General features: G+C 34.5%; 1 long non-coding RNA gene across 1 annotated transcript in view; it reads left to right on the forward strand.

Annotated features, from left to right (window-relative positions):
* The first annotated feature begins 846 nt into the window (after nt 1-846).
* Nucleotides 847-25,926, forward strand: part of LOC144378594 (uncharacterized) — a 43,327-nt gene continuing 18,247 nt past the window's right edge. The window contains exon 1 of the long non-coding RNA XR_013440437.1: nt 847-1,323. This is a non-coding gene — a long non-coding RNA (uncharacterized LOC144378594). The remainder of the gene's footprint in view (nt 1,324-25,926) is intronic.

A 25,926-nucleotide genomic window follows, 5' to 3' on the forward strand; every position in this document is an offset into this window, starting at 1 on the left:
AAAAAAAGGAGGAAAAAATTAGCATTATTGAACTCCAAGGGTTTTTCTCTAGGAATTCCTGAATGTCTGCACATGCATTATTTCTTTGTTCAATATATGTTTATTGAGTGTTTACTTGTAGCATGCAATATTTTGTGTGAAAAAAAATTTAAAAGGGCAGAAATACAGGAGAATATGAAGTCCAGACACATAAACGTAGCTATAGAGGAAATATTGACAATTAAAGTACTGTTTGTTCTATAAGAACACAAAAGAACCTCCAACCTGGACACCAAGTAGTCAAGGAAGCGAATTCTAAGTTGAAAAGTGAAGGATAAATGAGAGCTGGAAGAGCATTCTCAGAGAAAGAAAAGCATGGGCATCTCATTGTGTCCCTCCTCCCCACTCCCACTCTTTAGAAAGCCACTCTGTAGAGTTTGGACTGGAGAAATTGAGAACTTCTGTTGGTTTTTATTTTCTGTTTTAACAATGTCTTATATGAACAGTAGGCAGATATTCCCTGTCCAAAATCCTGAAGCAAGGTTCCTACAAGGGGTCAAAATTCAATTATAGCAGATGTTGCTTATGTAACAGTCCTGGCTACACCCTGTTTTCCTTTTTTCTGCTTATTTTCTTAGGAATGATTGAATAAGCTCTCAAATAAATTATACTGAAGTTTAAGACAACCAGTGTTGGTTTATTTGTAACCAAGTCCCATAAAAAATCAGCCTTTAAAATATGTTAAGCAGAGGGCTGATGATGTAGCTCAATGGTAGAACAATTGCTTAGCATGAGGTTCTGGGTTCACTCCCCAGGAATAAAAAAAAAAAAAAGAAAGAAGAGGGGGGGGAGGGAGGGAAAAGAAGGTAGACAGACATTTGCATTTTAGTGCATTTTAGAACAACTTTCAGTTGATGTAACAGGAGGATGGCTCTTGTGGAGTCAGGGAATTGAATTCTGTGGGTTGACAATCAGCCAAACTAGAGATTATGATGGCCTCATCCACAGTGGTGGTGCTGGCAAAGAGAATATTCAGCGACTGTGAGAGAGATTGAAGTAGAATTTACAAAACTGTGGGAGATAAGAAGAGAAAATGATTTTTTTTTCATTTTCATGTACACCATTCACTGACCAACTTCCGAATATGCATTTATTTTATAGGCAGCTAGGTGAAAACTCTTAACCACAGAAGTCTGAAAAAAATAAATAAATTAAACCTAAAAGACATAGCAGAAAGGACATAATAGAAGTGCAACTGTCAGGATTAAAGTAAGCAAAAACTCGCCTTAAAATGCCTCAAACCGTATGGAATTTTCTTTGACCCATCTATCTGAGAATTCAGAGGTAAGTAATAATTTAACTCAGGAGCTAAGTTCAATCTCTGTATTAAGCTTGACTCTTTCATTTTTTGGGGGTGCTTTTTCTCATAAGGTGACACAAATAAGGTAGTTTGGGCTATAAATCTGTGCTCAAAAAAGCTCAGAGGAAAGGAGCCAATTCTTTTTATGTCCCTAAATGGAAAGAGAACACATATTCTAGAACCTTCAGAAAATTGCTCTCCTTTTATCACTCTTGCACACAGGGCATGTGCCCACTCTTACAATAATTACTGTGACCAAGAAACTTTCATGAGTGACAGCTCAGCCTTGAGACTGATAAAGGAAAACATTTATAATGGTAATAAAAAAGGACAGTACGAATAAATAGTATTAGCAGTTTAAAGGGGCAATGTGAACACAGTTCATGAGAGCTTGGTTTTAAGCATAAGAGAATTTTACCAAGAACTCTGTGCCAATATATTTGAAAAAAGAAAAATGGGAAATTTGGGGGAAAGTCAGTTACTAAAATTGATATAATAATAGGAAAGCTGAATAGATTGGTAACTATCTTTATTGAGGTATGGTTGATAGGCCTAAAACCTGCACATCCTTAATGTATACAACAGGTACCCATGATACCATCTCCACAGGTAACACATGCAGCCAATGTTTCCCAATGTTCCCTTTGTGCCTATTTTGTTGTTGTTGTTTTTGTTGGTAAGAATAGTTGTGTTGTTGTAAATGTTTTGTTTAAGACACTTTAGCATTTTAAATTAATATATTTTAAATTGCACAATACTGAATGATTAACTATAGGCACTATGTTGTACAGCAGATCTCTAGAATTTTTTATCTAGCGCAAATACCTATTGAGCAACTCCAAAATATTTTAGACAAAAAAATTATCTAAAACTCTCTTACTTAACTATCTAAATTTCTGCTCGATTTTATGTATCATATAACAAATGAGAAAACTAGGCAGTAATAGCATAAAACTTAAATTATTGTTAAATTTCACCCTTAGTAAGAAAAATATACAAATTTAACATGCATAAAAACAAATTTGATCCAATATATTTTTAAAAAACTCTAAAATACCAAAAAATTTATTCTAGGAATTCAAGATTAGGATAATAATTTTTTAAATTAATAGTTCAGTATAGGGCTGGAATTGTAGCTCAGTGGCAGAGCACCTGCTTAGCATATGTGAGGCCCTGGGTTGGATCCTTAGCGCCATATAAAAATAAACAAATAAAATAGTTCAGTATAAAATATTAATCTATTAAATGAATACATGTTGAATAAAAATGGAAAATTTATTTGAAAAGTTCAACATCCACTTATGAAATAGTTCTTAACAAATTAGGCATTAAAGGGAAGATTGTTACCTGATAAAGTACTATAAAAACTCTATGGTAGCCAGGTGCAATGGCACACGCCTGTAACCCCAGAAGCTGAGGCAGAGGATCGCAAGTTCAAAGGTAGCCTCATCAATTTAGTGAAGCCCTGAGCAACTTAGTAACACCCTGTTTCAAAATAAAACCTAAAAAGGACTGGGCTGTACTCAGTGGTTAAATGTTCCTGGATTCAATTCCTGCTACCAAAACAAATTCTATGGAGATATTATTCTTAAAAACAGAGCATAAGAATCATTCCCATTAATATCAGAAATGAAGCAAGTGATTTATTATCATTCAATTACTGTATGTTCTACTGCATCCTCTAGACAGTATTGTAATTCAAGAACGATAAATATGAAGCATATGCATTTTAAAAGTAACAAAGAAGTTGTCATTTACATAGAAAATCTAGGATAGTCTTAGACAACATTCAACCTGATAGACTGTTTAGTGTGTTGTAAATAAAACAAACATTGAAATTACTAGAATTCTTATTCTTAAGCAATAACAAGTTGGAAAGAATTATACCAAATATAAATGTTTAAATAGCAATTAAATTATATTTATAATAGATCAAAACGTTAGAACAATTTTCTTCCTTCCTTTTTAATAAAATGATATTTATGTACATATGGACATATATAGACAGAGATATATGTGTGTGTGTGTGTGTACCTATCAAGTTGAACATATGATAAAATTGTGAACATTTTTTTTTCTCTCATTCAGAGAGCAATTAAATAGACCTATAAGCTTCTGTGACTGAAAAGTGTTTATGAAGCACAGGGGAGACTTTTGAGGAAAATAATTTTCAATATATTTTTTAATAGTTTTATTCATTCATATTGCATTCAGGTTGACTAAAGCCTTTGAATTACATACTTTTTCTGTCTTAAAATTGTATTAACACCTCTCAGATTATCCATAAAATAGGATTATTTTTCCCATAATTAGGAAGGGCTTTTTCACATCCTGTTTCCAAATATTATTGAGTATTTGACACTTTGGGATAACTTAAATTACTTTGATTGAACTTGAAATGTAGTTTTATCATACTGCTTTCTTGAACTAACAAGAAAATAAAGTGCATATTTGTATTGTGTTCATGCCAAGACCAGAATAAACTAAATGAGAATAGTAATGATTTTTTTTTTCCCTAACCCAATGATGGGTTTTTTGGGCTTAAATACCAACATTCATGGGAACCTTGAATTTAGTTGTCCTTATAAAATCAGGAGCTTGGGAAAGCATAGCTAGTTAAACATAGAATCCACAGGCAGCATAGCAATGAACTATGAATCCTGAGTTACTTCTCTGCTTAAATATTTATCATTATTATTTCAACTATGAAAATTCTACACACGATTAAAGTCCAATTTAAATTTCATTGTCTCTAAATTGTCTTCTCAATTGATTAAAATGGGATATAATATCTTCCTGCAAGCTGAATTGAGGTTTTGTGTGAACTACGCATAGAATCATATACTGCTAGCTTTAGAGAGGAACCCTCAGATCATCTAGTAGGGGCAACCTTCTTTTCAGTGAAAAAATGATCTCCTTACATAACAACATTGGCAAGTAGTTGAGCCAGCTTCTGCTTAAAACCTGCTAAATGCTTAAAAACTTTGGCAGACAGTCCATGTGGTCTATCTAGTATCCAGGATCAATTCTCTCCTTTCTCCTTACTTCCCCAAAGTGGAGGTTGAAGAGTTAAAAAATAAAATAAAATCTGAACATAGTTAAGGAGAGACTTCATCTAGAAGAAAGATATAGCAAAGGAATAACTCTCGTGTCTTATAAATCTGCAAGAGCCTCAAAATCAAAGAGAAAAAGCTTCTCTTTTAGAGGGAGGGCTAAGCAGTAAGTGAAGGGAAGTGGGTAAAAGAGGGGGTAAGCTGACTGGGAATGTTACGCTTTGGTGCAAAATAGTCTTCCTGCAGTCAGTTGTCAGGATAAACTGAGAAGGAAGCATGTTCTGCATTTTAGGACTTGTTTGGGCTTGGGGGCAAGCTGATATGCAGGGCTTGTCAGGAAGAGAGATGCCTAACTAAAGTTTGGTCAAGGCAAAACAGAGGCTAAGAAATGGGAAACTCGGCACCTGATTAGAAGCAAAGATGTGTTTTGAAGGGTGACTGTGTGATGGCCTAGTTGATAAAGTCCAAACAGCTTATTTCTGCCTTTATTTTCCTGATAAAAGGGATCCACTTGGCTAGAAAGCAGTTCTGGATGCTTATTAGCATTGATGCCTAGAAGCACAGCAATGGTCTTGTGAATATGGAGAAGAAGCCACAAGATTGGGACAATGGTTAGAAGGAGCTACATTAAGCCACAGTCTTAATTTGTTGGAAAATATTTAATAATTTGTCCTAAAATTTTGCCAGAAATTAACATTAATTTATAACTTTTTAAGATACTTCAATTTTCTTTGTACTCTTCTTGATATGTTTTTATATTTACCTATCTCCAGCCTTGTGAATTTTCAATTATATGTGTGATTTTCAATGATAATTTTATTTTCATTTTCCTAATTTCTATGCATTTATTTTTTATGTGCCATACACTTTGCCTTTTACTTACTGTGATTATTGACACTTACATCCATCTTTAAAGCAGGAAGTCAAATTATTGAATACGAAAATAGCATATAATTGTAAGATACTACACAAATGTCAGTTACATTAATGTATTGTTTTTGGATCCTGTTACTGCCTTCTACTTAGTAAATGCACATGGATTTATTTGAGAAATTCCATGAAATGTCTAATTTTGACAAATTATATACATTGCGAGGACTCAAGAAGCTCTGATTTAGTTTTAATGGTATTTCAAAACATCACACTGTGCAAGTAACTACATGACAAGAATGAACTAAAACTAAATATGAATATCTTTCTGCAAGGCTTTTAAAAATTAATTGAATTATTTCAATTGCATTAGAGAAGTACAATGTTTAAAGAAATCCCCTGGTGAAACCTTTCACAAATGCAATGTCTACCTTTATTCACCAATAATTTATCTGCTGGGGTTTTCTGTTGCTCCAGGCAGAATTTGTAAGATCCGAGCACTTGCAATAGTGACTTATATAAGTGTTAACCGGGATTTCAGCTAACAACTTGGAAGAGTTGTCAGGGAAACGAAAGGAGAGGCAAAAGGTAGGTTTGAAAAAAAAACAGCAAAACTCTTTCAATCATGAATTTGAGTAGGTAGATTTTTCTGGCAGCAGCTTAATTCTACTGAGCAGCTTTGCCCAGGGTAGGTCTAGGGGCCACATGGTGGTCTACAGAAAGCTCATCCCCTGTGAAAATCTGCATCTCTCCTGATTGATTAAAATCTTCACTGTAGCTATGACGTTTTGAATTTCGAAGCCCATAGTTAGTTCCCTTCTCTCAGATCCTTCTCTGATTAGAGGGGGATCAGAGTTGTGGCAGATGGAAGATCTGATTTGTGACTTGATGATACCTAAGACAGAGTCCTCTAGGGACTCACAGAGTGTTACATAAGGACAATTAAAAAGCAAGGACTAGACAATATATCCCATCACTGTCACAGTTAAAGAAATTCCCTTAGGGGAAATCAAGACAAACCTAAATTGACAGTTTCAGTTTGGGTTTTCATCTGGGCCACATCATCCTGACAAAACATCAAAACAAGTTTTAAATATGGCTCTAAATAGGCTTATTAACGTAATGTTCAATGAGGAAGAAAATTAATCTGAATATGGGAATCTGAATTTTAGCATATATCAAAAAATTATATCTTTCAAACATATTGAATGACTTTAAATGTTAACATTGTCTAATAATGGTAATGAGAAATATTGTTTGCATGAATAGCAAAATGGTTTATAATTAGGAAATTAATTATTCAAGAGGAAATGGGGCTGGGATGTAACTCAGTGGCAAAGCACTTGCCTCACATTCATGAAGCCCGGGGTTTGAGCCCTAGTTCCCAAAAAGAAAAAAAGGGTAAAGGCATGCTTCCAGATTTCATAAGGGACTCAAAAAACATCTTTCATTATATTTTAATTCTTTTAGAACATTTTCCTGGCAATTCATTTTGTATGATTCATTTTTTTGTAGAAAAATGTCTAATGATGGAATGCTAACATAAACTTCATATTGGATTCTACATAAAAGACACATTCTAAATTAATAAAAGCTTAAATTTGTCTAATACTGAGTTTCCTAGCAACCTATTATATTAATCGACATAAAGACAAAAGAACAATAAAAGTGATTGGTGCAAAAGTTTTCAAACGTAAGAACTATTACCAAAGCCTTGAAATAAAATTGTCAAATAACAGAAAATGTCAATTATTATATGAAAGGCATTCAATTTTGGCCACTTTGCTGGTATTGAGAAATAAGTCTCATCTTAAAGAAGATGTGATTTCTTATAAGGCTTTTACAGAGAAAACACTAGATTTTTAAAAATCATTTTTGTAAGAGATAATCAACTGTGTTGGGCATGATGGCACATGCCTGTCATCCCAGCAGCTTTGAGAGGCTAAGGTAGGAGGACTGCAAGTTCAAAGCCAGCCTCAGCAATTCAGAGAGGCCCTGAGCAACTTAGCAAGATCCTGTCTCATAATAAAAAAATAAATAAAAAGAAAGGCTAGGCATGTAGCTCAGTGGTTAAGCATCTCTTGGTTCAAAAGGAAAAACAAAAACAAAGAAACAAACAAAAAAACAACTATTATATAGTTCATATCATCATAAAATTCTGCCCTATGTTTATAGCCAGGATTTATAATAATAATTCTGTAAAAAAAAGTTTAAATTATACTTACTGCCAAGTTCACAAATTGAGTTTGTCAGGTAAATAAGAGAAAAAAAAAAGAATTAAAGAAGAACCATAAAGCTATTCCTATGGTGTGGTAATTGTGAGCATGCATATTTAATGTTGAATAAGTAGTAGATATTTTGCCAAATATCCAATATTTTTGCAGTATCAATTAATAGTCATGAGGGAACATTACTATATATTTTGATTTAGACATCTTTTCAATCCCTCTCAGCTTTTATAACTTCAAAAAATCTAGAAAATATATTAGTGTTGCATCCTATTAGGGAATTTAGCATTTCAACATTGATTCCCTTAAAAGCAGAGGGTACATCAAGTCCAGAGTGTTATGAGACTAATGGCAGTGGTCTACATGCATGGGTTGGCCACCCTTAACCAAGACCTCTGCCACACCATCATAATTATGGGCTGTCTTCAGGCTGGTGATCCCACCTTCGATCTGCCATTTCACACTCTCTAACACTCAATGATTAATGAACTGTAAAGTAACAACCAGCCTTTAAGCAGGTCAGCATTTTTTCTCCCAACTTGAATGAATATAAAGTTTTACCCTGAAGTTGTCAAGAACTTATGAGCAAAAATTTCTTTTTTTCTTTTTCCCCCTCTAGCTCTATAACTGATTACCAACCAATAAAGAAACCCAACATAAAATTAGGCAATCAAAGATTACTTCTTTTTTCTGTAGTCATCATAAAGGGTTTTTTGTGATTTTCTAATCAATTATTCCAAATTATTCTAACCACTATGATACATGATAAGCTCTTTCAAAATTTCCACTTTCTAACTTTATTTTAGTATCAAGGGCCTTGTGAACGAGAAATAATTCAGTGAAGTAAATGTAATTTTAGATCTGAGAACAGGCTGACATTCAAAAACTTGCATAACTGAATCAGAAATGCTCAATATGCATAGAGATGCTTTTCCTAATAACACTATGATTCCTGTAAGTAAACAAAAAGTACAAATAAAGTAAGATTTTAAACTGAAGTAGAAAATAAAAAGTTCAGGAAAATAGAAAATGAAACAGAAAATCTGAGGAAAGAGAGACGAGAACTGGTTTAATGCTAGCATATTGATTTCTAGATTTTTCATCCAAATTGCCTTTCCCAGAAAACTCTTCTTGCTTACAAAGTAAAATTCTAATTGATTCAAGAGATTATCATGGATTCAGAGTATGAACAACCAAAAGCTGACTTTAGCTTTCAGTAAACTTGGATTTAGCATACATTTTGCAATTAAATTTCCCTATGAATGAAATAAATTCCTTCTCTTTTGAAACTATGCTTTCTCATTCTCCTTGTTATTCCAGAAAAATTTACAAATAGTAAAATTCCATATAATGTCCAATTATAAACTGTTATAATGCCATCAGTATATTATGAAATCTCACTGTCCAAAATATATTTGGCATCTTTGTATTACCTTTTTTTTTTTTGGATTTTGAAACATTCAACTCACATGTATTATTCTCATTACTTACATTTCAAGGATCAATATTTTAGTGTTCTTTGAATAGAAAACCAAACACAAAATTTGTTCATCATCCCAACATTAGAATTTCTTTCTCTTTCTTCCAAACTGCATCCTTCCTACCAATTGATATCATATATATGATATCTATGACAAGTTTTTTTCCTGAGACACATGAATTCACATCATGACATGTAAGAATAGCTGAACGTTTTGGTAGAACTTGAATTAGTCACAAACGTTATTAGCTTTCCAAAGAATTTCAATCAAAAGTCTTGGAAAATAGTGTCCTCCCCTCCAAAAAAAAAAAAAAAAAAAAAGAGGTTCTAAAAACTTTGGGCATCAGAAAGTTATTTGCTTCAAAGTTATAACAATTATGTTTCCTGAAAATATGATTTGTTAAACCAAAATGTCTTATATTTTGGCACTCTGAATGCACAACGATGTCTTTCCTGGTGAAATTTTAGCTTTTTACTATAGTTAGAGAATCATAACCACTGTCTTCCATTTCTCATTGCAGTACTGCCAGTAACATGAGGCTGATCATGACTGTGAATTGGCCCACTTAGGGTCAGTAGGGGTGTTTGGACTCTTAAATCAATGCTTACTCCAAAATTCAAAATGATGTTTTTAAATTAGGAGAAAATGCCAGGAAATTATGTTTTTTTCAAATCTGTTTTCTTCACATGATATGGCATTGGTATCACAGAGGTAGGGTTGCTTTAAGGTACATAGCACAGGATGAAATGCTTCATAGAGATACTAGATCTGTCTTTTTTTTTTTTTTGCACAATTATTTCATGACACTAGGATAAAGTTTTTGGAAGTTCAGCACAAGAATTTTGTTTTTGTCACTACTTATTTTCCTTTATTCTTATTCATTCTCTTACAATTAGTTGTTCCAGAGCAAAGAGACCTCCTCTACGGGATCAGGGTAATGGTTGTGCTGACAAGGGAATGTGGCCAGGGAGGGCAAAAAACTGTTCACTGATTGTCATCAGTCATGCTGAGAAAGCGACCCACTATAAGGCTTTTGAATCTTTCCAGCCAAGTACTTTTTGGGGTGTGGGGCGGGTGGGGATTAAACTCAGGGGCACTCAACTACTGAGCCACATCCCCAGCCCTTTTTTGTATTTTATTTAGAGACAGGGTCTCACTGAGTTGCTTAGCATCTCACTATTGCTGAGGCTGAGCTTTGAACTTGGGATACTCCTGTCTCAGACTCCCTAGTGGGTGGGATCACAGGCCTGTGCTACCACACCCAGTTCAAACCAAGTACTTTTGATAGAGCCATTGACTCACCAGTTCTACACATATGGCAAGAATTTTGTATGCCAATGCAAAGCAAGGTTCTGACAGACAAAAATGGAAATTCAGGGACAATAATAGAAATACATTATTTTTTTACTTTTGTGTTTACTTCACTAACCTTATTTGAAAACAAAATGCACCACCACGCAGAGTAATTTAATCTAGGGACTCATATTTTCCATAGAATATGTCCAAGATCAGTTTATTATTACCACAAATTGGGAAAGGTTTGGGGTATATCTCTTATCAGTTCTTCATAAGGACAGAATGGCCCATTCATAGATTCATTCATTCATTTAAATAACAAATGCTTATGGATAACATGTTGGTTCTTAGGCATTTTTGTGTGTGCTGAGTAGTACACAGGAACAGCAATGGCATCTAATACTGGACAAACTTCCCCTTAGAGGAAGTAGAAAATACATAATTAAATAAAGATGAAAATTTCATAAGTACCCTGAATAAAAATGAAGCATGATTATGTGATTTAGTGTCTAAAGAAGAAGGGAAATTAGAGTATATAAGGAAGAGTTTCAAAGTGTTTTTTGAATTTTGACATAATGAGTAAGAACTTGTCATGCAAAAGTCAAGGTAAGAGAATTCCATGCAGAGCATTGGGACTCGAAATAAAACTAAAGTGTTCAAGAAACTGGAGGACATTAAAAAGGTGTCATTTTCCTTCTATTTTTTACTTGCCACAGTTTTAAAATGTGCAAAGGGCAAAGGGCTCAATATGCCTTTGAGAGAATAAGATTCTAACTTCCTTGTTTGAGAACTTACTTTATTTTTTCCAAAACTGATTATCCCAAGACTTTTGGGAATCCCCACTTTCACATCAACAATTAAGCTAACTGGAACCCAAGCTCATAACCTACACAATAAGTATTTACAGATATAAGCACATCTGAAACTCAGAAAAAATACATAATTTAATTTGTTAGGTTGGTTTTTGTTGTTTGTTTGTTTGTTTTTGCAATACTAGGAATTTAACCTAGGGTCTTACACATGCTAGGCAAGTACTCTGCTACAGAGTTACATCCCCATCCCTAAAACTCAGAAAAATCTACGAAGTTGAGTTCACAGCATTCTTACATTTATCATGAAGTTTGGGGAGCATCTCTTAAGTAGCTGAATTCAGGAATATTATTCCACAAATTCATGGGTTCTAAAATTCAAGTCTTCTATATGAAATTATTTTTCTCTTCTATTTCTGTTGCATAATCTACCTAATTTATTTTCCTTCCAGAAGGTCTTTTGTCCATTTTTTATTTTTTAAATCCAACTATTACTATTCTCTGGTTTTTCATTAGCTCATGTTCTTTCCAATGCTGAATACTTTTCCATCTATATCTTCTTAACTAAATCCTGCTTATCTTCCAAAGCTCAGCTTAAGTATTTACTTAGGTTTTTTCTAAGATCTAGACCAGGAAGAATAACAAATTTTATGTCTCTTGGCACTTTGCACTTTGGGTATCAGTCCCCTTCTTAATATTGCTTTGAGAGCAGAGATTTTGAATTTTCTAGCTCTGCATATCTCATAGCACCTAGCAAATTACCCAATCAGAGCAAATACCTGTGGAGAAGGCAGAGATAGGAAACAGCAAGTAAGTTCTCTATTTCACACTTGTCATAGAGAGAAGAAAAATCTGCGCGCCATAAGAGAGAAAAAGCAGGGTAGAATATGGACTTGCCTATCTCTCCCCAACCTGGAAAAATTACTTCTCACTGGGCAGAACAGGGAGGGATCTGAACCTGTAAATTCCTGCTCCTGTATATCTTCCAAGTGTTGAGAAGTCTCAAGATTCATGCTGTCTTTAATTTTTGAAAGTACTCTTTCCATCCGTTAAAGGGAGACACCTGCATTTCTGACTATAGATTTTTTAGTAGGAAAAATATTAGGAAGCCTGATTGTAGCTACATACCTAAAGTATATTTTCCAGATCACTTGATTAAAAATAAAGCTGTAGTATTCAGATTGTTTTTCTATCTTTTAAACAAACCCTCAGTAAGTGCTTGATGAATGAATGTATGCACCAAGTAGAGTTTGAAAACTCATGTGCATTTTTTAGCCTTCTCTTTTGGACTTATTAAAAGCCACTTCCTTTAGAAGAGTCACAAGTTGAAACACAAATATACATCAGTATTCTCAGGGGTACAATTGCCTTAGCTGGCAGCTGAGACAGCACATCATTGTGGCAAATTTATATTCTGATATTTAGAAAATCTTTTTCTAAATAAAGACCCTCTCAGTTTAAAGATTGAAGGTTAGAACGCTAAATATCTTCTTAATTAACACTACTGAGAAGTCGTACCAGATAGAATGCTTTAGACATATACAAAGGGGCAAGTTTCATGCACGAATTATCAGCCAAGTGGCCTTACTTATATCAATACGACTTTGTGGACCTAGACTCTGATATTTTAGGCACAAGCAAATTTATATTCCCAAGAAAAAGCAAAACAACCCTGTGTTTCATGATTAAATAATTATTACATAGCAAATGATGACTAATATTTTTCATATAAACTAGAATCAACATATAACAAATACTTTGCAATACTCCATGAGATTTTTTGGGGGGTGGGGGGAAAGCCCTGAATCTAATGTAAATAAACTAAAGAAAAGTCATTCCATCTGGAAGGGAAAAAATAAAATATTTAACATTATCAAAACTAAGGATGAAGAAAGCAGACATAACAATTCTTAGTATCAATGCAGTTGTCAGTAGCAGCTAGCCCAAGAAAATCCCCTGCAAACTGTCAAAATAAAGTACATTTAAATAATAAAGACCATGAGTCATGCCAAAGAACTAGAATCTTGAATTCATCAGCAAAGTGCAAGTGAAAATCATATTGCCTTTTTTATTTAAAGTGACTTTTGAATCTTTTGCTCTAATTCTTTTAAAAATTTAAATGTTTTCTAGTAGTGTTTTTTTTCCAGAGCAGCCAAGTTTCCTCCTGTAATAAACACCAGGCCATTTCTGGGAAACAGATTGGACTTGTATTATTCTGCTGGAATATAGCAATGACTTAACAGTTTAATCATTACTGGAAAAAAAAAACTTAAATAGAAATTAAAATCTCACTGTATGTATCTCTTATGTCCTGCAGACTTCTAATTTAGATTTTTATTCAATGTATTCTACAATTTAGAATCTTTCCACATTCCTTTCCATGCATTTGACATTTAGATCTGAGTTCCCTAGTGGGGAACATTAGCCACCAGTACTCAGGCTCACCTGCTAAAGATTCCCAACAACCTCTGAAATGGAAACTCCATGTCACTGAGGTTCTTCCATTGAAGCCAGACCTTCTCCAGCTGTGATGTCATCAGCTAATCACATTTCTCACAAGTTATAGAAGGCTAGTGCTGATTAGATGGAAGAAGCACCAAGCTTTACTGAATCTAAAAATGTCACAAAAGGAGGCAATATCTAGTTGTGAGCCCCTTGCCCTTATAGGAACACCAGATTGTTCTAAAAGAGTACTCTACTTATGGGTAAATTGTTACCATTTTCATTGAGAGTGGGAGTCCTGGCCTTAGAGGAAAGAGATAAGTTGGCAGCTTTTAATGAGAAAAAGGTGGCTTGAAATTTATCACCACTCACATAAATGAACTTTCCTGAGGGGGTAAATTCAAAAATAGTCCATTTCTCCAGCTCATCTTCCTATACTATATCCCAAGTCACCTAGGTTTAGCTTCTCCAGTCACCTCCATGAAGGAGCTGGGCAGAGGACACTACAACCTCTCTTAACCATGGATTTGCACCCCATTTCATGATCCAGGCTGATGTGATCTGATTTGTCCCAAGCTGATGTGATTTGATTCTGTTTCTCTTTCATTTTCATCTTTCCAAAGTCTAGAAGGCAAAAGTAGTTATTTTTGCCAGTAACACTAACAACTTTTTTTTTTTTTTTAAATCAAGCCACGGTTTTCTCTTCTATTTATTACCTACACCAGGAATTGTATGTTTTGAAAATTTGGGGGGAAAAATGCTTAATATATTGTTAAACTTAGTCTTTTGTGCTGGTCTGAAAAAACAACAACAACAACATTATGATATAGTCAGGCAATCACTGACGTCAATAGGGTAAACTGAACTTGTTTTCAAATGTAGACTAAACCAGAGTAAATAAATGTTTTACAAATAACCCATTTAATAAATAGGCAAAAAACTAAACAGAAGCACAAACCGCCAACAATTACATGAAAAAAATGTTCCATATTTCTGGACATCAGAGATATGCAAATCAAAGCTACTTTAATATCTCATCTCAACTTTAGTTAGAATGGTAATCATCAAGAATACAAATAACAGTGTTTGCTGGTGAGGATATAGGGGAAAAGTACTCTTGTACACTGCTGGTAGAAATGTACAGCCACTATGGAAATCAGTACAGAGGTTCCCCCAAAGACTAGGAATAGACAAACCATATGATGCAGCCATAACACCATTCCTTGGTGGTTTTACAAAAGAATTAAGGTCTGCATGCTATAGAGATACATGCATACCCATGTCTATAGCAGCACAATTCATGACAGTCTAAGTTTCCATCAACAGATAAATGGATGAAGAAAATATGGTATATATACACAATGGAACTTTATTTGAACATAAAAAAAGAACAAAGTTATGTCATCTGTAGGAAAATGGATAGAACTGAAAAAAAATCTTATTAAGCAAAATAAGCCAGACTTGGAAAATCAAGTGTTGTTTATTTTCTCTCATATGTGAAAGTTAGAAAAAAGGAGAAAAGAAAAAAAAAAAAACTCATGAAAACATAAGGGAGACCAGCAGAGTATAGGAGGGGAGATCATTTAGATGAAGAAGAAGGGTACTCAAGGAGAGGTACTGGGGATTGAAATTGATTAAATTAGATTGTGTACATTTACCAATACTCCACAATGAATCCCAATATTCTGTATAATTCTTATGAGCTAATTAAAATGTGTTATTTGGAGAGGATATTTTTCATTCTTCTGATGTTACATTCTATATGGAGGGGACTCCAATGTGATAGCAATCTAGCTTGTCTATGTTTTACATCTCCCAATAGATAAATAATGACAGACTGATTGGTGATTTTACAATGAAAATCTGGGAAGTTCAGTCACTTACTATTCTCTTTGTCTTTGAAATCAGAGTATTGCAATAATGATATACTCTACTTTGTTAATCTATGCTCTGCCCCTAAACATGAAGGCTGGCTCCATGTGCCTGGGCTCATCTAATTCTGAGGGAGGGAGTGAGACAAGCAAAGAGAAATGTAGGGTCTGAGAGGAACAGTTCTAGTTTTGGTCAAGCCCTAGTTCCTGTTCCTCGAACCCGTAAACCTGGAAAAGATTGAGCTACACCTGTATTCCAATAAATCCTTATTATTTAAAATAATTCTACATTTCTATAACTTGCAACTGAAAAAGCCATGATACAGCATTACTCATAGTCTCACACACAGTGTGCTCCTTAATTCAGAAGACCTGGGATTCTGTTTCTTGGTCATTATTAAGTCTAAAGTATTTCATTTAACGGTGTTCTCATCCAAAAACTCCTTAAAAGTACCTCTAATTCACCATACAAAATCATTCTTTACCTCCCAGTTACACTTCCTATATGTATCAGTGATATTATTTAAATTAAAAAGATAGTCTCTTACCATAGTGTTTTCTCATTTGTCTTACTTCAGTCTCACCTATTTTCCTTATTATCCCTTGAATTTTTCACTTCTTTTCTGTAGAATGTTAGGTTAGATTTTTACACAAACCTAACATTCTGTGTATCTGCTTTGTATCCCCCATTGTCTTCTATATGTCTCACTTATGGTAATCTACTGTATAGTTTGTGCAATATGGCTCAACCTCAGACAAAATTAAAAAATCTATAAAATAAGATTCAAAATTTTTGACTTGAAATTCAAGGCTATTTTTGTGACCCCAAACCTATCATTTCTAGCAGAACTCTCATTGTTTTCTTTAAGAAATCTCACAATTACCTGCATAGTATTCTCCAGTCACATATTTATGTTTCTCTCTCTGCAGAGTTCATTTTGCTAGAACGCCTTCACTATTTTCATCTTATTTCCTAAGCTTTGTCAAGCACAAGCACTATCTTCCCCTTGGAGAATGTGTTTGCCTGGAGGCTAGCTAAACTAATCAAGGGGAATTGAAACGAAATGTGATGAGGAAGGGGGGGGGGAAACCATCCAGATAAATATGTAAATCAATTTACTATGGAAAATAGTAGCTGTAACTTTCAAGAAAGAAAATCATGTGGGTGGTACCAGTGAGTCATCTGAGAAAATCCTTGGACCAGGAAACAGAGATAACCTTTATAACACCAAATACAAATGCATAACATTGCGCAGAGAGCAAAGAGTGTGAAACTTAAAATCTTAACTGGGATAGGGCACCAATTAAAAAAAAAATTATAGACTATGATGAGTATTATGGCTTGGATATGAGGCATCCCCAAAAGTTCCTGGGTAAATGCAGGAATATTTGGCGGTAAAATGACTGGATTGTAAGAGCTATAACCTAATCAGTCCACACTAGTGTGAATGGACTGGATGGTAATTGTAGACAGGTGGGGTATGGCTGGAAGAGGTGGTTTGCTGGGGACATGCCCTGGAAGGGTGAATCTTTTCTGTGGCCCCTATCCACCCACTTTGCCTCCTAGCTGCTATGAGGTGAGCAGCTTTTCTTCACAACACCCTTAGTCATGATTTTCTGCCTTGGGCCCAGAGCAATGATGTCAACTATCTATGGTCCTCTGAAACTGGAAGCCCCCAAATAAACTTTCCTTCCTCTAAATAGTTCTTGTGATATATTTTGGCCTCAGCAATGCAACAGCTGACTAAAACAATGGGCTTTATAAAAGAAGATTATGGTGTTAGGACTATAGACCTACTCAGAGGTAAAAGAAGAATGGCATAGAGTAACAAATAGGATATTTCCATCTGGAAAACTATGTTAAAAGTTGAAGATTACTCAAGAGTATCCAGGAGACACTTTCTTAAAAAGCAAAAGATAGATACAAAATGCTGTGGGGTCAGATACTGGATCTCAGTCGGTGTTAGTGCTAGAGTAGGATTATGCTAAGGGTTGAGATTAGAATTAGGGCCTTCAAATGGGGAATAAGATATTTGTTCAGAGGCAAGATAATAGTAATAAAATAATCACTTGACTTAAAACAGAGTCTCTGACAACTTTTATATTAGCCCTTCTGAAAATGTAAAGTTCCAGAGGCAGAATTAACCACTGAAAATTATTTAGAATCTCAATAAAGAAGAATTGGATGGCCAAATGAACCAAATTTAAAACTCAAGAAATGATGTTAAAGCTCTCTGAAAATATAAACCTTAACAGGGCTGGCATGCCTGTATTAGTAGCAAATAACACTGTGCTTTAGGATGAAAAGCACAATTCTGAACAAGAAATGAGATCTCTATAATCAAAATAATTGGAAAATAAAATTTGCCAATTTTAAACCAACATTGACCTAAGAACAAATCCCAGAATAAAACAGGGAAGTGTGTGGAGAAATTAAAAATTCTACTCTCACAGTGGCAATATTTGAAATACTTGCACACCTCCACCAGAAATTGGCACATTTGCAGATAATAAAAACAAACTTAGTATGATGATAGATATACAGAACCATGCATTCCAAAATTAAAGATGGTACAACTTTATAAAGCTCATATAATTCACTTTCAAACAATTTATCATGTCCTAAGCTCTAAAAATAAGCTTTAAACAAATAGCAATAAAAAGTAGGGTTGGGTTGTGGCTCAGTGGCAGAGCGCTTGCCTCTCACATGTGAGGTACTAGGTTCAATCCTCAGCACCACATAAAAATAAGTAAACACAATAAAGATATTGTGTCCCTGTATATCTAAAAACATATTTTTTTAAAAAAGGTAAGTAGCATGTGGCACACAATCTTGAATAACAAACTACCTTATTTAGGTATAGATGACTTTTAAAAATCTCTTAAGAATAAGCATGGTTAAAACCTTTAAAAGCACTTCTAAATAGTTTATAAAGCAAATAATAGGAATTAAAATAAGCTTAATCAAATGTGAAAATGCTGCATGCTAAAACATGAGAAACTAAAGGTTTATAGTACTCCTCCCTACCCCAATTTTTAGATATGAATATTCAATATAATGAATTGAAAATATGTACTCAGATTCACTATCTAAATCAAAACTTTCTACTAAAAAGTAAATTTATGTACTAGGAAAAATGTTGAATTAATGCATGACTCAGTGCCAGAGAAGACAATACAATGGCAATGTATACTACAGTTTCTCCAAATGATAGTATTTTGATGTATCTTAAAGGAGGCTGTATTCCCTCCTCTTCCCTAGGCCCAGGGTTTTCTGATGCCAGGAAACTGAGCATAGTACCAATCTGAGTAAGATGAAATAGGTCTCTTCAATCTCTAATTTCATGGTGATTTACATGGTAGCTACTTTGCTTGTACACATTATAGATGCCATTTGTATCTGATACTGCATCATTATTTCATAGTGAAAAATAATAGCATGGCTTTAAACATTTTCTAGATACCAAAAGTCTTATAGTGGTATGTGGAGAAATTGATTGAAGCCATGGGATGGCCTGACAATGTATTTTTGTACCATTTAAAATTTAGAAAGTAATAGGCATATAATATACAAAAATCCATGTCTAATATATTTTCAGGTAAATACCAAAATTTGTTAACAAAATGCCTATGCTTGTAATTGTTGTCTGAGAATAAGACCTAATAGAAGAATAGATATGAATAATTGATGAAAGAAAAATAATGCAAGAATTGTATTAGTTAACAAAGTTATATAAACTATCATAATATGGGTTCATCTAGATATGCAAAGATTATTTAACATTCAAAAATGAAACTATGTCATCATATAATCACCAAAGATTTATGCCAACTTCTTTTACAAAAAAAGGGGGTGCAACCATTATGTGAGACTTTTTTTTTTAAAAGTATGCTAATATTACTTAAAAACCATTAATTTTAAACTGTGTTTGTTGCAAGATTAGGATGCACAGAATATTCAGGAACACATATTAATGAGGTGCTGATTATTATATAGTGAAACACAATAACTAACCACACTAACAGATGAAAGAAGAATATTAACATCATCATTTCAATAGATATGACAAAATAAAAGAAAAATTTTTTAAATTATGGTTAAATGATAAATGAGGAATTAGATGTTTTACCTGATTTAAGCATTACATAATGTTTACATGTCTTGAAATATCATATTACACCATTAATGTGTACTATTTTTATATTTTTATGTCAGTTAAAGATAAACTTAAATTGAAAATACACTTTTAATACCAAAATAATTTAGAGCTATAAAACTTAATAAAATAGGCCCATGCCTATAAACACAGGTAAATCTCACAAATACATAAAGAGTTGCTTTGAGTACTGTACAATTTAATGCCAGTTATGTAAAATCAAGAAAAATTAATATCAATCATAATGCTTATATATTGCTTATAGGTACTTGCAAATGCAGTGAAACTATTTTAAATGAATGACATAAAAATGTGTTCAACACAGAGTTTACGTTCAATTGTACCTATAATGTCTTATTTCATAATCTTGAAGATAGGCACATAAATATTCATATTATTTATTCTCTTATTTGTATGCCTCTGAAATATTATAAACATTCAAAAATAGAGTCATAGTGATTGGGAGAAATACTACTACTTTAGAATACATTGGGTTTTAGACATGTGAGATATTACTGTGATCTTTCATTTTGCTTGACATTTGATTGTGGCTTCTTCTTTGTGTGTGTGTGTGAGTGTGTGTGACCGCGCATACTGGGGATTGAACACAGGGGTGCTCTACCACTGAGCTTACACTCCAGTCCCTTTACTTTTTTATTTTGAGACAGGGTCTTGCTAAATTGCCCAGGATGATTTGGACTTAAAATCCTCCTGTCTCAGCCTCCTGAGTCTCTAGGATTGCAAGGAAAAAAAAGAAAAAAAAAAAACCTAGTTGAACTAGTACATAAGTTTAACAAAGTAGCAGGATAACTAGCAACTGTACTTGTAAACTAGCAAAAAAATCTAGACAATATAGTGATTCCAATATTTGATACTTGAGGAGAAATAATAAATATGTAAGAGAGATGTACATTGATCCATACAAAACATTGTGAGAGAATTAGAGAAGACATGACCATGTGGATATGGTATATTTGCCATGTTTATGGATTAAAAGAAAAAAATATTGTTAAGATATCCATTTTCCCCATATTGCTCTAGTTTGAAAGTAAACCTGATCAAATCTTAGTAGATACTTTTTAAAAGAAATGAGAGGCTATTTCTAAGATTTACCTGAAAATGTCAAGTGTATAGAATAGCCCAAACCATAGTGAAATAACAAGTTGGAGTTCTGCTGCTGAATTTCAGAATTTACTATAAAGCTTAAACAAGACTGAGTCTGAGTGTTCCTGTAAGGCAGATACATAAATGATCAGAACAAAGAGTTCAGATTGAGCAGTACATATAGTCAGTTGAGGTGTAATGGTGCACATAATTCAGGGAGTAAAGACATCCTTTTGTACAAATTGTACCAGAACTGTATGTGCATAAGGGGAAATACAATCCACATCTCACTATAAACACAAAAATTAACTCAAATTAAATTATGAATCTAAAAGAAAGCTATAACTATAAAATTATTAGAAGATGACACAGAAGAAAATCTTGGCAACCTAGAAGATAAACGAGTACTTCTGGATTTGAAGCAGGAAATATATAATAGGACACAAAAAGCACTTTTCATGAAAGAAAAATGTCAGTAAGTCTAAAAGCTAACAAATTATAGAACTTGTGCTCAAACTCTGACTCAGAAAGCAAATTTATAACATTTCACTTTTTCTCTCATATGCCTCCCGCCTTTTTTTCCCCACAAATCCACATGAATTTCAAGACATGCTAAAACTAAGCAAATAATGACATAACCGTATTCCAACCTCAAAAAGTCCTGTGATTCTTTGGATTTCCAGTGAAGTTTTGGGTTGACTCTGAATAACTTACAAATATTTGTGAACATAAAACTGTTGCCAGAGATTTTCATATAAGAAGTTCTAATGATAGGAAATAACACTTATTAGTACTATTGATATGTCTAGTACAATTTAAAATTTTTTACTTGTATTAACTCATTTAATCCCAAAATGTAATCTATGAATATGGGTGCTTGTTTTTTTTAATCCTACTTTTAAGATGAAAAAACTTGAGACAGAAAGAGATAACTTACCAAAGTCACACTGCATACTAAGACTTCAAGATTTGAACTCAGGCAGCCTGATTCTCAATTCTTCACTCTTAAATCATCCATGATGTACAGCTGCTTCTCTTGTTCAGCTCAATGATTCTCAAACTTTAGCAGATGTAAGAATCACCTGAAAGACTTATTCAAACAGGAATTCCAGCCCAGCCTAAGAAGTTGCATTTCTAAAAAGCTCTTGGCTGACCCAACCCACCCTTCCTCAGACCATACACTTTTATAGATCATGTTTTGGGGTAGGTCTAAAACCTTCCTGCTAATGATCTTTAAATCAGGAGACATTCTATCAGTTCAATATAGTAATTAATCTATAATCTCACTTCAGGACAGCAAGATGAATTAAACCCCTTGAAATCTATGACTCTCTGAATCCCTTTCCTAAACAATGTGGTTTAACAGTTAGAGACAACAGAAACATGGTTTATAAAATTATAAAAGCATTCTTTGCTCATCCGTAGGCAGAAAAAGCAAGTGCATACTAGGAAGAGTTTTCTTGTAAATATTCTACAATGAAAAGGACAGAAACAACCAGTAAAGTCTATTGGGGGTTTAAGGACTAAACTCTATCTTCCATTAGCCGGCAAATACAAAGCCAAGAGCTAATATTTCAGCCAGGACTGCTGTCCACTCTAGCAACAAGATGCCAATTTCATATTAGAAGCTTCTCACACATATTTTTATTTCTAAAAGAGAAGGTTAATTTAAGGAAAATGTACAAATCTTAGCTCTGGGGATAGAGTAGGGGGAAATGGTTGGAAAAAGGCCTGAGTGCTATATTAGGCAGGTTCTCTTGGGCCCAGGCTATCTGCAGAAAGACAGCTGCTTGAATTTAAGCACCAATTAAAGATTGTGCAGGCTTTAGTCACTTTTTTTTTTCCACAAGAACATTATACTTGCATACTCAGTGAATCAACTGCATGTTCTATCAAAGAGGGGGAAAAGCATATGCTGAGAGTCTTTTAACATAAGAAGCAACTGTAGGGAAAATAATTTTCAAGTAAAATGCCAACATAGGTTGGGTATGAAACCTCCTTACTAAATGTCAGCTGCATGTGTTTTAAGTGGCTTGTCTTCCTTCAGTAGATGACAACCTGAAGCTTTATGTCTTACATGTATAATTCTCTGGTATGCTTTATCTTCTTTCTATTGTCATGTCTTGGTACATACTGATTTATCAGAAGATGAAAAGTTTATTCATAATTATTACTACTTTCATGTTGGTAAAAAAAAAAAAAGAAAAAAACTTCACTTGAGACCCATTGAAGATACTGTGAAAAAAAATTTTTTTTATATCTCCGCTGGCTAAAAACAGAGAGAAAGGGTTGCAGAAAAAAAGAATACAAGCTTTAAGCCATTTCAGTTCTCACTGCATTTATAGACATTGCTAATAAAATATTTTTATTGTGTTTTTTTAAATCATTGTTGGATGGAGACTCAGGTCATAGGAAACAGATTTGGGATCCCAGCAGGTAAAGGAAGATGTGAGGCACAGTTAGAATAGTAGACATTCTTCAGAGTGGCAGCAGCCTCCCACCCACCAGCCTCTATGTTCAACCCACATCAGTTCCATTTTGCCCTCTGAGCCATTTCCAGAGACCTTTTTTATGTGCAGGCCAAACAAAGAAGGCACATTGCCAATAAGTGCATAAGTGAGTGCGTGCTCACAAGCAAATGTTTATGGCCTTGAGTACATATGCCGAATCATGGTGTTCATGACTTTGGCTACATACTAAAAACATGGGCTCCCAGAAGCCTTAGGAAAGGAGCCTAACTGTAGCCATTTTGGGCCTGCCCTATAATCATTTTATATTTCTAGCCTCCAGAAAATAATTTTCTCTCGTTTATTGTTTTTAAAATGTTTTGTTAACTCTTAAGCTTATGGAGGGGCATATTGTTTGGGAACCAAACTGTAAACATAGGAGATGTTCAGAAATTACATTAATGAATTCTAGTTACTATAAGTGCATATCTTACAAGAAGCCTATGAAAAACTCCATTTTAATAGTTACATGGAGTTTAATGCAACTATGTACCTAGAAACTCTCAGCCAAGTTTTTTTTTTTTTTCCATTTAATTCTTCAGGCAATTTAGAATGTACTCAGGTGATTCCTTTCACAATCCAGTGACAAGCCCAGGAGATGCTGGAATTCTACTAAGTTATATCTGTTTTAATTTGCCCCCTGTTACTGAGCAAAGAAGCACTCTCAGAAGACAAAATGTGTACTTTGAAATTATTTGTGCTTACTCCCATGTCTTAATTGTCTCCACACTGCTCTACCACAAGATTTATTTTGCAGTAAATATAATGATCCAGGTTTATATCCGTGACTCCACTAATTGTTTGTTTTGAGGAGTCAGCAATATGCAGTGCAAACTCTATAGGGAGTCCTTGAGAAGAGTTTTATATCTGAAGTGCAAAAGGTTTTAAGGTGGATTATGGAAACCTCCCCAACCCCAATGCAGCTCTTTCAGTTCAAGGGAAAAACAAAATGGCCACACGCATATGTCCAATAAATTTCAAAAACTACTCAAATGCATTTGTCTTAAGTGCCAGAGGAGAAAATTAATAAGTCCCCAGTAGAAGTGTATTGAGTGCACTTGACCTGGCTGGAGGAAAGGTTTTTCTGAGAAATTGACTTTTTATCTGAGGCTTTCCAGGTTAATATGGATCCACTAATGGATGAAGCAGGTAGAAGCAGCAAGGAAGATGGTGATTCAGCCATAGCAAGCACCAGGTGTGAGGGTCCTAAGGAAAGGTGCAGTAGAAAGAGGTTGAGAAATGGAATGAAAGTCACTGTAGCTAAGATGGAGAGAGTAAGGACAAGAGAGCAATGTGAGGCTGGAGGGGCTAGAGTGGCCAAATCTTGGTCAGCAACCTTAAAGTTTTCCCACTGTGCCCTAAGAGTGATCAAGGGTTTTAAACAAAGAGATGCCATTACAGGGGTAACTTTTTAAGAAAATCTCCCTTCATACTGTATGGAGAACTGACTGAAGGAGTAAAAAGTCCAAACAAAGAGACCACGAGGAGACATTTTCTCTGTCTAGGAAGAAAATGATGGCACCATGCACCAAAGTAGTGAGAGTAGAGATTAATGAACTTGATTATTTCAAAAGAAAAAATGAATAAAAGTAAATGATAAGGAAGGAGGAGACGTCAAGGATGATTCCCAGATTTCTGACGGGTAAATCCAGCCAACATGGAACATGGAAAAGAAATGAGCCTTTGTTCTTAGACTGCTGAATTTTTGGGGTTGTTTATTACTGAAGGACAACATAGTCTAAGTTGACTTATAAAAAAAAATCAGAGATACTTTGGGCCAAATTTAAATATGTGAGAAGTTCACTTTAAATTCCACCTGTAGAACCTAATTTCACATAATATGCAAGTCCAGGTACTGTAAGAGGCTATTTTCCCTCTGAACTAGAGATGGAGTCAAAACTCATAATTAAGGCAACTAATGGAAGATCAAAGGGAAGGACAGATTCAACACAAAATGAGAAGCATTGTTTTCCTACAACATGGCTGGGAGGCCAATATTTCTCATTGGGTCCTCAATAAGAATTAAAAGTCTTCACATGGCCTGGCCCAAGACCCCCATAATGACAACAATTGCCAGTAACTTATATTGCTTTTCCCACCCTTCTCTCTATTACCACCTACAGGCTGAACAGTTTTGGAAGTTTCATTGTGGGTGCATTTCGGAGCAAAGGGATTAGCACCAATGACAGATAAACACTCACACATAAACAAAGGCACGTCTGCGTGCACACTCTGCATGCCCTTTAATTTTTAAGTTTTACTAGCTTTAGTCACAGACAGCTGGCTGCTTGACACATCTCGGTAGAGTTGAAATGTGATTGGCATCTTGGATTTGTTCGGGCACAATGAACATCTGTGCCAATCACACATACCTCCATATACTTAAGTTTCTTATATGAACTTCTTCTTATTTATATGAGAAGTGTTGGACTTTCAGAGTTTTATCCTTAACATCAGCTAACTTCAGGAACAAATTCACACACACACACACACACACACACACACACACGAGCAAATTCACAAGTCACCTTTCACTTGCTATTTCTGAGTGTTCTGTCTTTGGTGCATAGTGATCACCCTCAATGGCCCTCACATTGGGCCTAGGGCACACATGGAAGAAGTAAGATAGATGCAAGCACAAAGGGTAGAAGAGGCAGCCATCTAAGAGACTAGGGGCCCTGGTCCACATCAACTCAGCACAAACAGGCTGAGAGCTGAGCATGAGGACAGAGAAAAGAGACCATGGCTTTTTTTTTTTTTTTTCTGATG

The sequence above is a fragment of the Ictidomys tridecemlineatus genome, chromosome 6 (genome assembly GCF_052094955.1).
Source record: "Ictidomys tridecemlineatus isolate mIctTri1 chromosome 6, mIctTri1.hap1, whole genome shotgun sequence".
In the NCBI taxonomy this organism is placed as follows: Eukaryota; Metazoa; Chordata; class Mammalia; order Rodentia; family Sciuridae; genus Ictidomys; species Ictidomys tridecemlineatus.